This window comes from Dipodomys merriami, unplaced genomic scaffold (assembly GCF_024711535.1).
Source record: "Dipodomys merriami isolate MVZ:Mamm:240054 unplaced genomic scaffold, mDipMer1.0.p SCAF_7, whole genome shotgun sequence".
NCBI classification, from domain to species: domain Eukaryota; kingdom Metazoa; phylum Chordata; class Mammalia; order Rodentia; family Heteromyidae; genus Dipodomys; species Dipodomys merriami.
The window spans coordinates 5,556,094-5,567,800 of NW_027206290.1; positions in this window are offsets into that span (position 1 = coordinate 5,556,094).

Consider the following 11,707-nt stretch of genomic DNA (forward strand, 5'->3'; position numbering starts at 1 on the left):
TATGAAAGTAGTATTTCTCCAGAGGTTCAGTGTCATCTGGAAGACTCTCCCCACAACTAAGGATGTGTTTCTCTCGAGGTAATTTTGTGTTACCAACTTTCAAATGTTTTTTTTTGTTTGTTTTTGTGCCCATCCTTGGGCTTAAACTCAGGGTTTGGGCACTGTCCCTGAGCTGTGTGTGTATGTGTGTGAGAGACAGAAACAGACAGACAGACAGACAGACAGACAGACAGAGACAGAGAGATGGAGACAGAGAGAGACAGGGAGAGACAGAGAGAGAGAGGGAAAGACAGAGAGAGACAGTGAGAGTACTGGGGATTGAATTCAGGGCCCTGGGCACTGTCCTTGAGCTTTTTTTGTGCTCAATGGTAGCACTCTACCACTTGAGCCACATCTCCACTTTTGGCATTGTTTGTAGTTCATTGGAGATAAGAGTCTCTCTGATTTTTCTTCTCAGTCTGGGTTCAAACTGTGATTTTCAGATCTGTCTCCTAGTGGATAGGATTACAGGTATGAGCCACTAGCACCCAATTCCCTGAGTTATTCAAGGTTGGCATTCTACCACTTGAACAACAGCTCTATCTCTGGATTTTGGGTGATTAACTGGAGATAAGAGGAGTCACATGGAACTTTCTTCCTAGACTGGCTTTGAACTATGATCCTCAGATCTCAGCCACCTGAATAGCTAGGATTACAGATGTGAGCCACCAGAATTGGCTCAAATGTTTCTCTTAACAAAATCATCTCTGGCTCTTCCACTGAAGCATAACTTTTTTTCTCTTCATTCACTTCATTCTCACTTCAATATAAGCTACAGAAATTGTTTGAGAGCTAAGAAAGGAGACAAAATGACCAAGGAATATTGTAAGCAAAATACAGAACCAGAGTAAAACAAACAGTGATAAACTATGAGAGTAAGGCAGAAAAATAACAAGTGAGCATAATATGATCATGTCCTTGAGAAACTTAACCACAAGGTGTGATATATCTATATCTATATCTATATATCTATATATATATATATGTCATAAACGCTAAGAATTCAGCAACTTATTGTTCATTGATTTTGGAAAAATTGCCAAGAAACAAAAAGTGAGAGTTAGCTGGACTTCTACCAATATGCTGAAGAATCAAGAATACTTTTCAATATTCAGAAATCCACGGTTATGTGGCTAGACCAATCTTGAAATGCTACATGTCAGACATGTGAAATCTCAGATGGCTTTTCCTTGTGGGTAGGGAATTTAAGTTCAAGTTGAACTTTCATAAGGAGAAATTGGTTGAAATTCTTTAGCTTAGAGCCAGGAGAGTAACAACAGATATGTTAGTAACTTATGTATTTGTCAAAGATAAGAGTCTAAGGAATTTTATTCTGTTCTTGCATGTGAAAGTCACACACAGTATATCTTGTGTATAAAGGTCAATGAGGAAGGATGTATTTTATAATCTCCAACACCTCCTTGTGTAACATTATCTTTCTTCTCAATACTGAAGACCCTTGTACTTCCAAAATCCAGTTCTATAACATCTGTGTTCTTTCAAAATATACTATGTACCACATTTTTTATCATTGCTTCTCAGAGAAAAAGGAGACTCAGAGTGATTAGGCAACTAAGATAATACAAGATAATACAGATTAAAACTGGTAAACATTTTGGCTTCTTTCCTCTGTCAATGCATGCATTAATTCATTTACTTATTTCTTTAAAAAATGTGTAGAGAGAGCAGTCTATGTACAAAAATGTCAAACTTTACCTAGAATTTAGTGACTATTTTTAAATGTATTTTAAAAAATTTAATCCCCATGGTGATTCTCTGGGACAACTGTGCTATTAACCTTATTTTACAGATGAAGTTGTTAAAGTTCAAATTGCAATTAATTTGTCTTAAGTCACCAGGTTTATTAAGTGTCAGTGCTCTAATTTGAACCTGGGACCTCTGATAAAAAGAATCAAAATACAAAACTTCCTATTGATGAATGCTAAAAATTCAAATAATGTAACAATATACTGTTTGCCTTCTCACAAATTTGATCTAAATTAAAAACAAAACCAGATTAAATAACAATATATAATAAAGATATCAAAATATTATTAACTAAGTTATTATGTAGGTCATAAGTGTCATGGATCCAGAGAAGAGAAGAATTGCCACTACTTCAGAGATCAAGGAACATTTCACAGAGGGAGCAAATATTAAATTGGCTTTGAGGAATCTCCATACTGCTTGCCAGAGTGGTTGAACACGTTTATAATCCCACCAACAGTGTAGTAGTATTCCCTTTTGGCCACATCCCCTACAGCATTTGTTATTATTAGTTTTCTTGATAACGCACATTCTAACTGGGGTGAAGTAGAATTTCAATGTTGTTTTGATTTTCATTTCTTTGATGTTGAGCATTTCTTCATGTGTCTATTCGCCATTCTTAATTCTTCTTTGGAGTCTCTCTTTAAGTCTTTAGCCCACTTATTAATAAGGTTATTGTTTCTTTGATGACTTGTTTTGGGGGGTTCAATGTTTTTGAGCTTCATATTTTAGATATGAAGTCCTTGTCTGATGACTATCTAGTAAAGATCGTCTCCAATTCTGCAGGCTTTCTATTTATCTTGCAGGTCAGTGCTTTGCCATGCAGAAACTCTTCAGTTTGATGCAATCCCATTTATCCAGCCTTTGTTTGATTTGCTATGATTCTGCATCTTTGCTTAGGAAGTTTCCACCTGTGCCAAGGAGCACTAACATTTCCTCTTTTCCTTCCTGTAATATTTTCAAGGCCTCTGGTCTTACATCCGGGTTTTTTATCCACTTGGAATTGATTCTGGTGCAGGGTAATATAAAAGGATCTGAGTTCAGTTATCTCACTCTGGAATGAAGTATAGAGGCTCCTCAAAAAAAAAAATAGAACTTCCTTATGACCCAGCAATCCCACTCCTGGGTACTTACCCAAATGACCACAAACTAGCCCACGCTTAAGCCACCAGCACAACCATGTTTATTGCAGCATTATTTACCATAGCTAAAATATGGTAAATGGATGGACCAAGAAAATATGGTATATATACATAATGGAATTTTATGCTTCCATCAGGAAGAATGACATTGCCCTATTCATAAGGAAATGGAAAGACTTGGAAAAAATTATATTAAGCAAAGTAAGCCAGATCTGAACAAACATAGCCTGCATGGTTTCTCTCATTTGTAATAACTAGACTATGATAGTCTTAGCAGAGAATCACAATAGCTCAATAGTTATGTGCATATGGCTACACAAAATGATGCTTACTGAACTCCAAAAACTGGAAATGAGATTTTTATTTTCTTGTGTGTGTACTATTTACAGTTATTCCTTTTTCTTTCTTTTTTCCCCTTCAGTTTATTCCCTTTTGTCACTGTTTTTGATTTCTGTACCCTTTGTCTTCTACATAAGTTTGTCTGATATGGGGAAGGGAAAGGGGATCACAGAAAAAAGGGACAAAAGGTGAACCAATTCAATTATATTCACTAGACACTATGTTGGAAGAAAGTGAGGGAGAGGGTAACACCATTCGAAAAGAAATGTACTCAATACCTTATGTAACCCTTCTGTACATCACCTTTACAATAAAATTTAAAAAATAAAAAATAAGACAGCCTTGAAAGACAAGAGGGAGTTAGAAAAGAAGAAAATACATAAAGGATCATTTGAATAGTAATAAGAATATAGAATAAATATAAACAACATGTTTAGACAACAATAAACCCATTAGTTAGACCTTGTTGAAAAGAAATATGAATTAGTCACTCAAAGCATGGCGTCTAGGACAGACTTCATAGGTCTGAAGCATTATTATAGATCTTACTCGTTTTTAACATACTAAGTGGATTACTTTCCCAACCTCAGTTTTTCCATTTGTAAATCTTTCTTCAGAAGGTTATTATACAATTAAATGAGTATATAAGCTATGTGAGTCAGGTTAATTAAAGTTCTGAAAATACTGTTAATATACTCACTCCATTCCGGTAAATGAAGGAATGAGTATATTATATCATTTAATTTAATCAGCATTACTCTATCACATACATATTCTCAACCCTATATCGCTGGCAAGAAAACAAAAGTTTTTTCAGATCATATGGGTGGTTCTTTGAGAAACTATTTTTGAAGACCAATGTAAAACCCAACAGTGGAAAAACAGAGAGAAGGAGATGTCAAGTTGTGAAAGACCTTGAAACTCTTGGGCAAGGATAACCGGGTATACTATACTCTGTTCATAGGAGTTATTTTTTGAGAGAACAATTTTGAGTTAGTTAGAAGCCAGTATAAGTTTCTGACAGTGGTGTGTTGTAGAGAGATTAATCTGGCTACAGAAGTCTAGGTGGATTATGGAACTCTGAGCCAAAGGAGTATCAAGCAGACACAAACATTTCCCAAATGAACTTGTAAAAGGTAGGCCAATTTCTTTTTTTTTGTACTTGGAATTTACTCTTAAAGATTCATTTAACTCTGTGACTCCATTTTGTCTCTAAACCATAATTAATAATAATTTCAACACCAGATAACAAAGGAAAAGTTGAGACTCTGTTGGATGATTCCTAAATATGTTCAGGCCAAACTATAATAAAACATTCTATTGTTTGAATGTAGGTATATACGTTCATGTTCTTATTCCCTTTGCAATCTACAGCTAAAAGGTATTTAACAGCCTGAACTGGAACATGAATCATGTGTATATTCCTCTAGATTTAATGTTTCTGTATACCACCGGATGCACTGTCCACCTGTAAAGTGATACTAGAGAAAATGATACAACCTGATAATTCCTACTACACATTCATGATCTGCCCCATTAACATGACCTGAAATGCTGCCAGGCAATGTTTCTAGGCAGCTCCAGCCAGATATCTCTCTAGTCCCTTCAGTGGATATTCCAAACTTTCAGCCCCCACTTCTCTGTCTCTCTCTATCTCTGTCTCTCTCTGTCTCTGTCTCTGTCTCTCTCAGTCTCTCTCTCTGACTCTCTCTCTCCTCTCTCTCTCTCTTTCTCCCTCTCTCTCTCTCCCTCTCAAGCCTTTTCCACTTTTTTATCAACATCTTCTACTCTACCCCTATTTGTTCACAGAATACCTTTTCTGTGATTTGTGGAGCAAATAAACTTCAACTCAAACATGAAGTGATTCCTCAACTCATTTGCCTCCATTATGTATCTACCAAAGAAATTCACAAATATAATTGTGTCTTTCCTTCCTACATCAGAAAAAAATGTCTTTTTGTATGTCCACAGTCTAATATTTTTATCTATATTATATATTACTTCTCAATTATATCACACCATCAATCACTTGCTTTCATTTCTAAATGTTCAATCTTCCCCTTATATCTTTTTTTTAAAAACCTACAGAATAGAAAAAAATCATTGCCATTTTTATCAAATAATTGCCAATTTTCACCAATTGTTCTCATTTCTAAATGTTCAATCTTCCCAGCTATTATGTCCTTACAAAAAAAACCCACAGAATAGAAAAAAATCATTGACATTTTTTATCATATCGGATAGCAGATTAATATATAGGTTATATAAAAAGCTCCAAAATTAAACATCAAAAGAATAACTCAATTAATAAATAAGCAAATGAATTAAATAGTTCTCAAAAGAGGTACCAGAAGCCAATGAATATATGGAGAAACATTCAACATCTTTAGCCACAGTCAGAATGGTTTTATCAAGGAAACAAACAATAATAAATGCTGGTGAGGACATTAGGGAAAATGTGGGGGAAATCCACATTGGTGGGAATGTAAATTGGTGGAATTATTATGCAAATCAGTACAAAGATTCCTCAAGAAATCAAAAATAGAAGAGATACCTATGATCCTCCTGTATCATTCTTGGGCATACATCTTAAAAATTGTCAGTCAACATACAGTTGTTATTCCTACAAACCTACATTTATAGTAGCATTATTTTGAAGCAGAGGTCTATATGAGAATACAGATAAACCTAAACTACGCTTATTCATTCATTCATTCAACAAATAAGTATTTACTGAGAATCTGATAAATATTAGATCCTCTTCCAGTGTTTGAAATGCAACAGTGAGCCAAAAGTGCACTGCCCTTATGAGGATGGCATTCTAATCTGTGGAGACCAACAAAGAAGATGAAGAAAAAGAGGAGAAGGAGGAGGAGGAGGAGGAGGAGGAGGAGGAGGAGGAGGAGGAGGAGGAGGAGGAGGAGGAGGAGGAGGAGGAGGAGGAGGGAGAATTTTAATTTTACTAAGAACTATAAAGGAAAATAAATAAGGGTAAGTAGCCTTAAAAGATAGAACTGAGTGAGAGAAGCTTTGTGTTCTGGGTTTTTTTAATCTTTTTATTGTCAAGTTGATGTACAGAGGAGTTATAGTTACATAAGCAAGGTAATACATACATTTCTTGTCACACTTGTTACCCCTTCCCTCAATTTAATGAGGTGATTAAATACAGCCTTTCCATTTTCTGAATGGAGTTTACATTACATTGACTACCTCATGTTCCGGGTAGAGAGAAGTACAGATTAGGGCCTCTGAGCAGAGAGCATGAGCTGCAGTGATAGAAGCAAGAAGGGGGGATGCCCTGCAACTATGCACTGCGTTTCTCCAAGCAAATTTTGTCTTTTAAAACAAATTCCCACATTAAAATAATTAACCTTTTTCCCACTAAGTGTTGATTGTGTGATAGAGCTAGGCAAGTTGTGATGCCTAATTTTCTTTAAGGCTATCAAGATTTTATTCATTTTCAGGCATGTAGATAAGATATAGTATTTTTCACATATTTCAGGTTTCAGTAGCTTTAGTAGAGATCAGATGCTTTCACATAAATTGAAGACAATTGGTGAAGAAAAAGAACAAAGAAACAAAATCAGAAATAATTCATCATGCATGAAAAAACCTGGGTCTGTAAAATCATGTAGACATATTAGTCTACTGACTAAGAAAGCTAAAATAAATTGAAAATAAAACCAGGTAAATTCTAATTCTCAAGACCCAAATCTGCCAATCAAAATAGCCCAAATATCAAAGGGAATGAATTCAGAATCCAAGTAGACAGTAAAATGTCGGTGCATACAAACAGCATTTAGTCTACAGTTCAATGCTCATTTGCCAAGCAGACAGGCCATTAACAACCTGTGGTTTTGGGTGTTTTCAACTGAACCTGAATTTTCAAATGTATGAATTATTTTACCTCCTTAGAAAGACATGATTTCCTGTTTTCAAGAGAAATACAGGCTTCTAAAAGTGTATTTAAAAGGTTCAAAAGGCTACTTGGGCATCAAATAACTATTAAAAACAATATTTTGACTATTTAAGTGTAAACGAATCAGAAACATATGGATTAAATTTCCCTTAAATTGCACAAGCACCACAGTTAAGAGTAAAAGCATGGGGAAAACCTGTTTTGGATTTCAGTGAGCCCAAAACATTGAAAAATCATCTGAGATGTTCAATAAACTCAAAAGTACCACTGGATTCACCCGCCCCTAATTCATCCCTATCCTATGCTTCTGGTCTTAATATAAAGAAGAGTGTAAGTACACAAATAGTTTCAGCATAAAATGTCTAGACCTAAATTTAGGAGAGATGAAAAAAGAAGTGAAGAATACGTTTTGAGGTTTTTTTTTTTAATCTGTGTTTTAAGAACGTTCCATTTGAAAGAAAATTTAAAAATATTGTTTGGGCTCCATACAACTTAACCTTATTTTGAGTCTTTTTCAAATTAATAAATGAGTGTCTGTGGTCCTAAGTAAGTTAATAGGTTTTCAGCTTCTGCTGTGTTAAAGGCATTGTGGTTAGCCCTTCCAATCATTATTTCTTCATTCAGACTCACCCAAACCAGTCTTCCCTAATATGACAGAGGAAACAAGGCATTTACTCTCTTCACTTTGAGCTATCAATCTGTTTGCAATAACAAGCATGAATCTTATAGATGACCTAGGAATTACAATTTTTTCTCATCAAATTAAGCTTATAATATTTAAAGCTAAAGACTTTGGCTACTAGTTGAAACAGCATGGAACTGCAAGAGAGCATAAACAAGTATTTAAAAGCACATGTTTTCTTTTCATCCATGTCTTTCTTCTTATCAATATAATTGAGATAACACATGTAACTGGTAAGATCATTGTGGATATAAAGTGGGATGTTATGTGTACCATGACTGAAAGTAAATGTTCACTACATAAATTCTACCATGTAAGATATAGATAGATAGATAGATGGGCTCAATACTTCAACAACCACTGAAAACCAGACTGTGAGTATAATCTGAGTATAGGTTTCTCTCATCTCCAGACTTCCTATCTATGAACTCTTCGTCAAACACAAAATAATTTATAGATCCTGAAAAGGTTGCTTAGAATCACTCTTTCTACAAGTTACAAATACACATCTCCAGGTATGTGGCCTGTGGAATGTCATGTTGGCTACTTGGAGACTGAGACTACAATTCTAGTATATGGCAGGTCAGAGGTCATGTGTGCCAGACAACGGGCCTGCCCATGACCTATCTCTTGCTGACTGGTATACAGCACCATAGTTATAGGACATAGCCTTTTTCTATCAAAACCCAAAGGGCTCCTCTATTATTTGAGTGGTTTCTGACCTCTAGGAATTGATAACTTTTCCTCAGACATACCTCAGTTTCTTTGTTGGGCTTACTCTGCCATATTTGGAGAAGCTGGCATCTGCAACATGCCAGCATATTCTGGGTAGTTGCAATGCTCATAATCATTATCTCTGGCAGGACAAGAGAACATTTACAGCCTCCTTCCTCCTCACATTTTCCCCATCTTGAGACATGCTTCTACCTCCCCTTGTCCACTACCAACTTTTGCTCAGGAAGGGAGATGAAAATGGGTGCAATTACATAATGTGATCACGAACAGTGCCTCCTCTTGCCTCACCTGACTTCCACTCAGAGCCTACTTACTGTCACTTTCTTGACATCCTACCACTTGGGCCGTATCTCCACTCAAGCTTTATGCTGATTTACTTGGAGATAAGAAATTGTCAGACTTCAGCCTCCTGAGTAGTTAGGATTGCAGCTGTGGGAAATTGACTTCAGCCCCTTGAGTAGGTAGAATTACAGTTGTGAGAAATTCAAGATTCTTTGTGATGATTTACAAAGTGAACGACCTGCTGCTTACCTGTCTGAAAGGTATCTACTTCAGTTCCAACCCATCTTCTTGTTCTCTGTAGCCCTCTGGTCTTTTTTCTGTTTTAATACAACAATGTTTTACCCCCTTAAACTATTTTTTCCAGCTCTCGATTTTTTTCCTCCAATCTTCATATGAGTAGCTACAGAGTTTACTCTGATGTCCCACATTTAAATATAAACTAGACTAAATCCAGTTCAAACACTATTGCACACATGACTATCAAAAATTCTTCTTGTTTATCTATTCTTTTGTTTCTAAATGCCTAGGCTAGTGCTTAGTTTTAGTATAAGCTTGTCATCAACCTAGAAACATACTAAAAATAAAATTGAATTCTTTTAGGAGTACTCCTATTTTTTCTACAACTTATGCTATAATGCTCTTTTGGTTTTTCCCTTGTATTTCTGTATGTTTATTATGTTTTAAATAGCACAAACAGAATTTTCTTGCCATTTAATGGATATCAGAACAAGACAACTAAACCAATGGTTACCAGAACAAGACAACTAAACCAGAGACAAAACAATAATAAAAACCCAACAACAGATTTATATATTTTTTTCTATGATGAATTAATATATGGATACTTATTATGTTTCTCTACCTAAAATTTCTTCTTTAAACTACAAAGTGATGGAGGAAAAGTTTTGCCATTTACCAGTGATGAAAAACAAAATTATATTGCTGTTTTGTGTCTATAGTAGTATATGTTATAATTTTAAGTAAGTTTTGGGAAAAATGTGTTTTCTTCAAGCCCTTTTTCAGCAAAAAAGAACTCCACTTTGATTTATAGAGCTCAACTATTAGCAACTGGATTTTCAAATGTTTTTAAGTACATTTAGAGTATATAATGAAATAAATATAAAATGCAAAACTATAAAGATGTGCTTCTAACTCTGAGGTGATGTCTCAGGTATGGTATGCTTAATCCAGCTGTGTTAATGACTTTGTAAAGTACATTTCCATACTAATTTTCTATTATTTTATGTTTGTAGCATATCAAAGACAATAAATTACCACAAGTAGGAAAAATGATACTCTGACAATTTACATCATTTCCTTTAAATATTCCTGCAAACTACCTAAGTTTTATTTTACAGGATTTAATTCAAATACATTTTTTCATATCCTATCAATAATTATAACTTTGGCACAAAAATATTTAAATATTTTAAACTTATGTATGTTTAATTTTATGTGGATAAAATGCTATAACTAAAACATAATATATATGTAGTAAATACACATAAATCAAAATCTCAATTTTTTCTTTATAAAAATCAATTAGTGGCTAAGTAGAATTTCTCTACTCTTGGTTTCTCATTAATTTTATATTACAATGGTTGGTAAATAATAAAGAGTGTGGTTATACAATACACACTATAAATACACACTCATTCATGTGTGTACTTCTGATGTAGCCTGACTTCACTATGTGTCATCATCAGTATAATTTAAACATTTAAGACTTTATTTTTGCAACATAATAACAGAAACAATTGAAAAGTAATTATATATTTATATATTATTTTTTTTAGCTCGTGATTTCAGCCCAAGGTTAGCTGAATCTATTCCTTGGGCCTGAAGTAAGGCAGAGTACCTTGGTGACAGGTGTCTCAGGGCCTGACTATCTCAGGGTAGTCAGAAAGCATAGAGGAGTAACAGGAAGGGGCTAGGACCAAGATATATCCTTCTGTGGCACAGCCTTAATAACCCACTACCTCCAAGAAGCCCCACTCTCCACAGTTTCACCATCTCCCAATAGTCTTTTCAAATTCTGAATCATCAATGGATTAACGTATTCATTGAGTCAGAGGCTTTATGATCTCATCATCTTTGGAAATTCCTTCAAAGATATCCCTAGAGGTGTCCCTTACTAATCTCCTAGGCATCTCTCAATCCAGTCCGGCTGACCTGCAAACTGGTGTGGAATAGAGAGCTCTAATGTTAGAGGACTTGCCTATTTTTTTGTTTGAGTCTCAATAAAGTAAATGAAGCCTTTCTTATTTTCAAGTTTTATGAGATCTTGGTGACTTGTTCTTTTTATGGAACAGGTACTATTCCTTATTCCTTTTCCAATTTCATTGATTCATACAACAAATGTGAATAGAACTTATTGAACTTATTGTCTATTTTGGCATGTAAACCATGAGACTTGGTGACAACCTAGAAGAATTGAAAGTGATAAAAAATTGAGAGAAAACTGTTCTTTCTCTCTTCCCCTCTCCCATCCCTTCCTCTCTCTCTCTTTCTCTCTCTCTCTCTCTCTCTCTCTCTCTCTCTCTCTCTCTCTCTCTCTCTCTCTCTCTCTCTCTATCTATCTCCTTCCTTCCTTCCTTCTTTCCTTCCTGTCCTCCCTTTCTTTTTTCTGTGCCTATACTTGGGCTTGAACTCAGAAATTTACACACTCATTCAGGATGCTTCTTCAACTGGTGTTCTAACACTTGAACCAAATCTCCATCTTATTTTATTTACTTATTTTTGATGGTTAATTGGAGATGAGGTCTTGAAGACATTTCTACCCAGGCTGGCTTTGAATTGAGA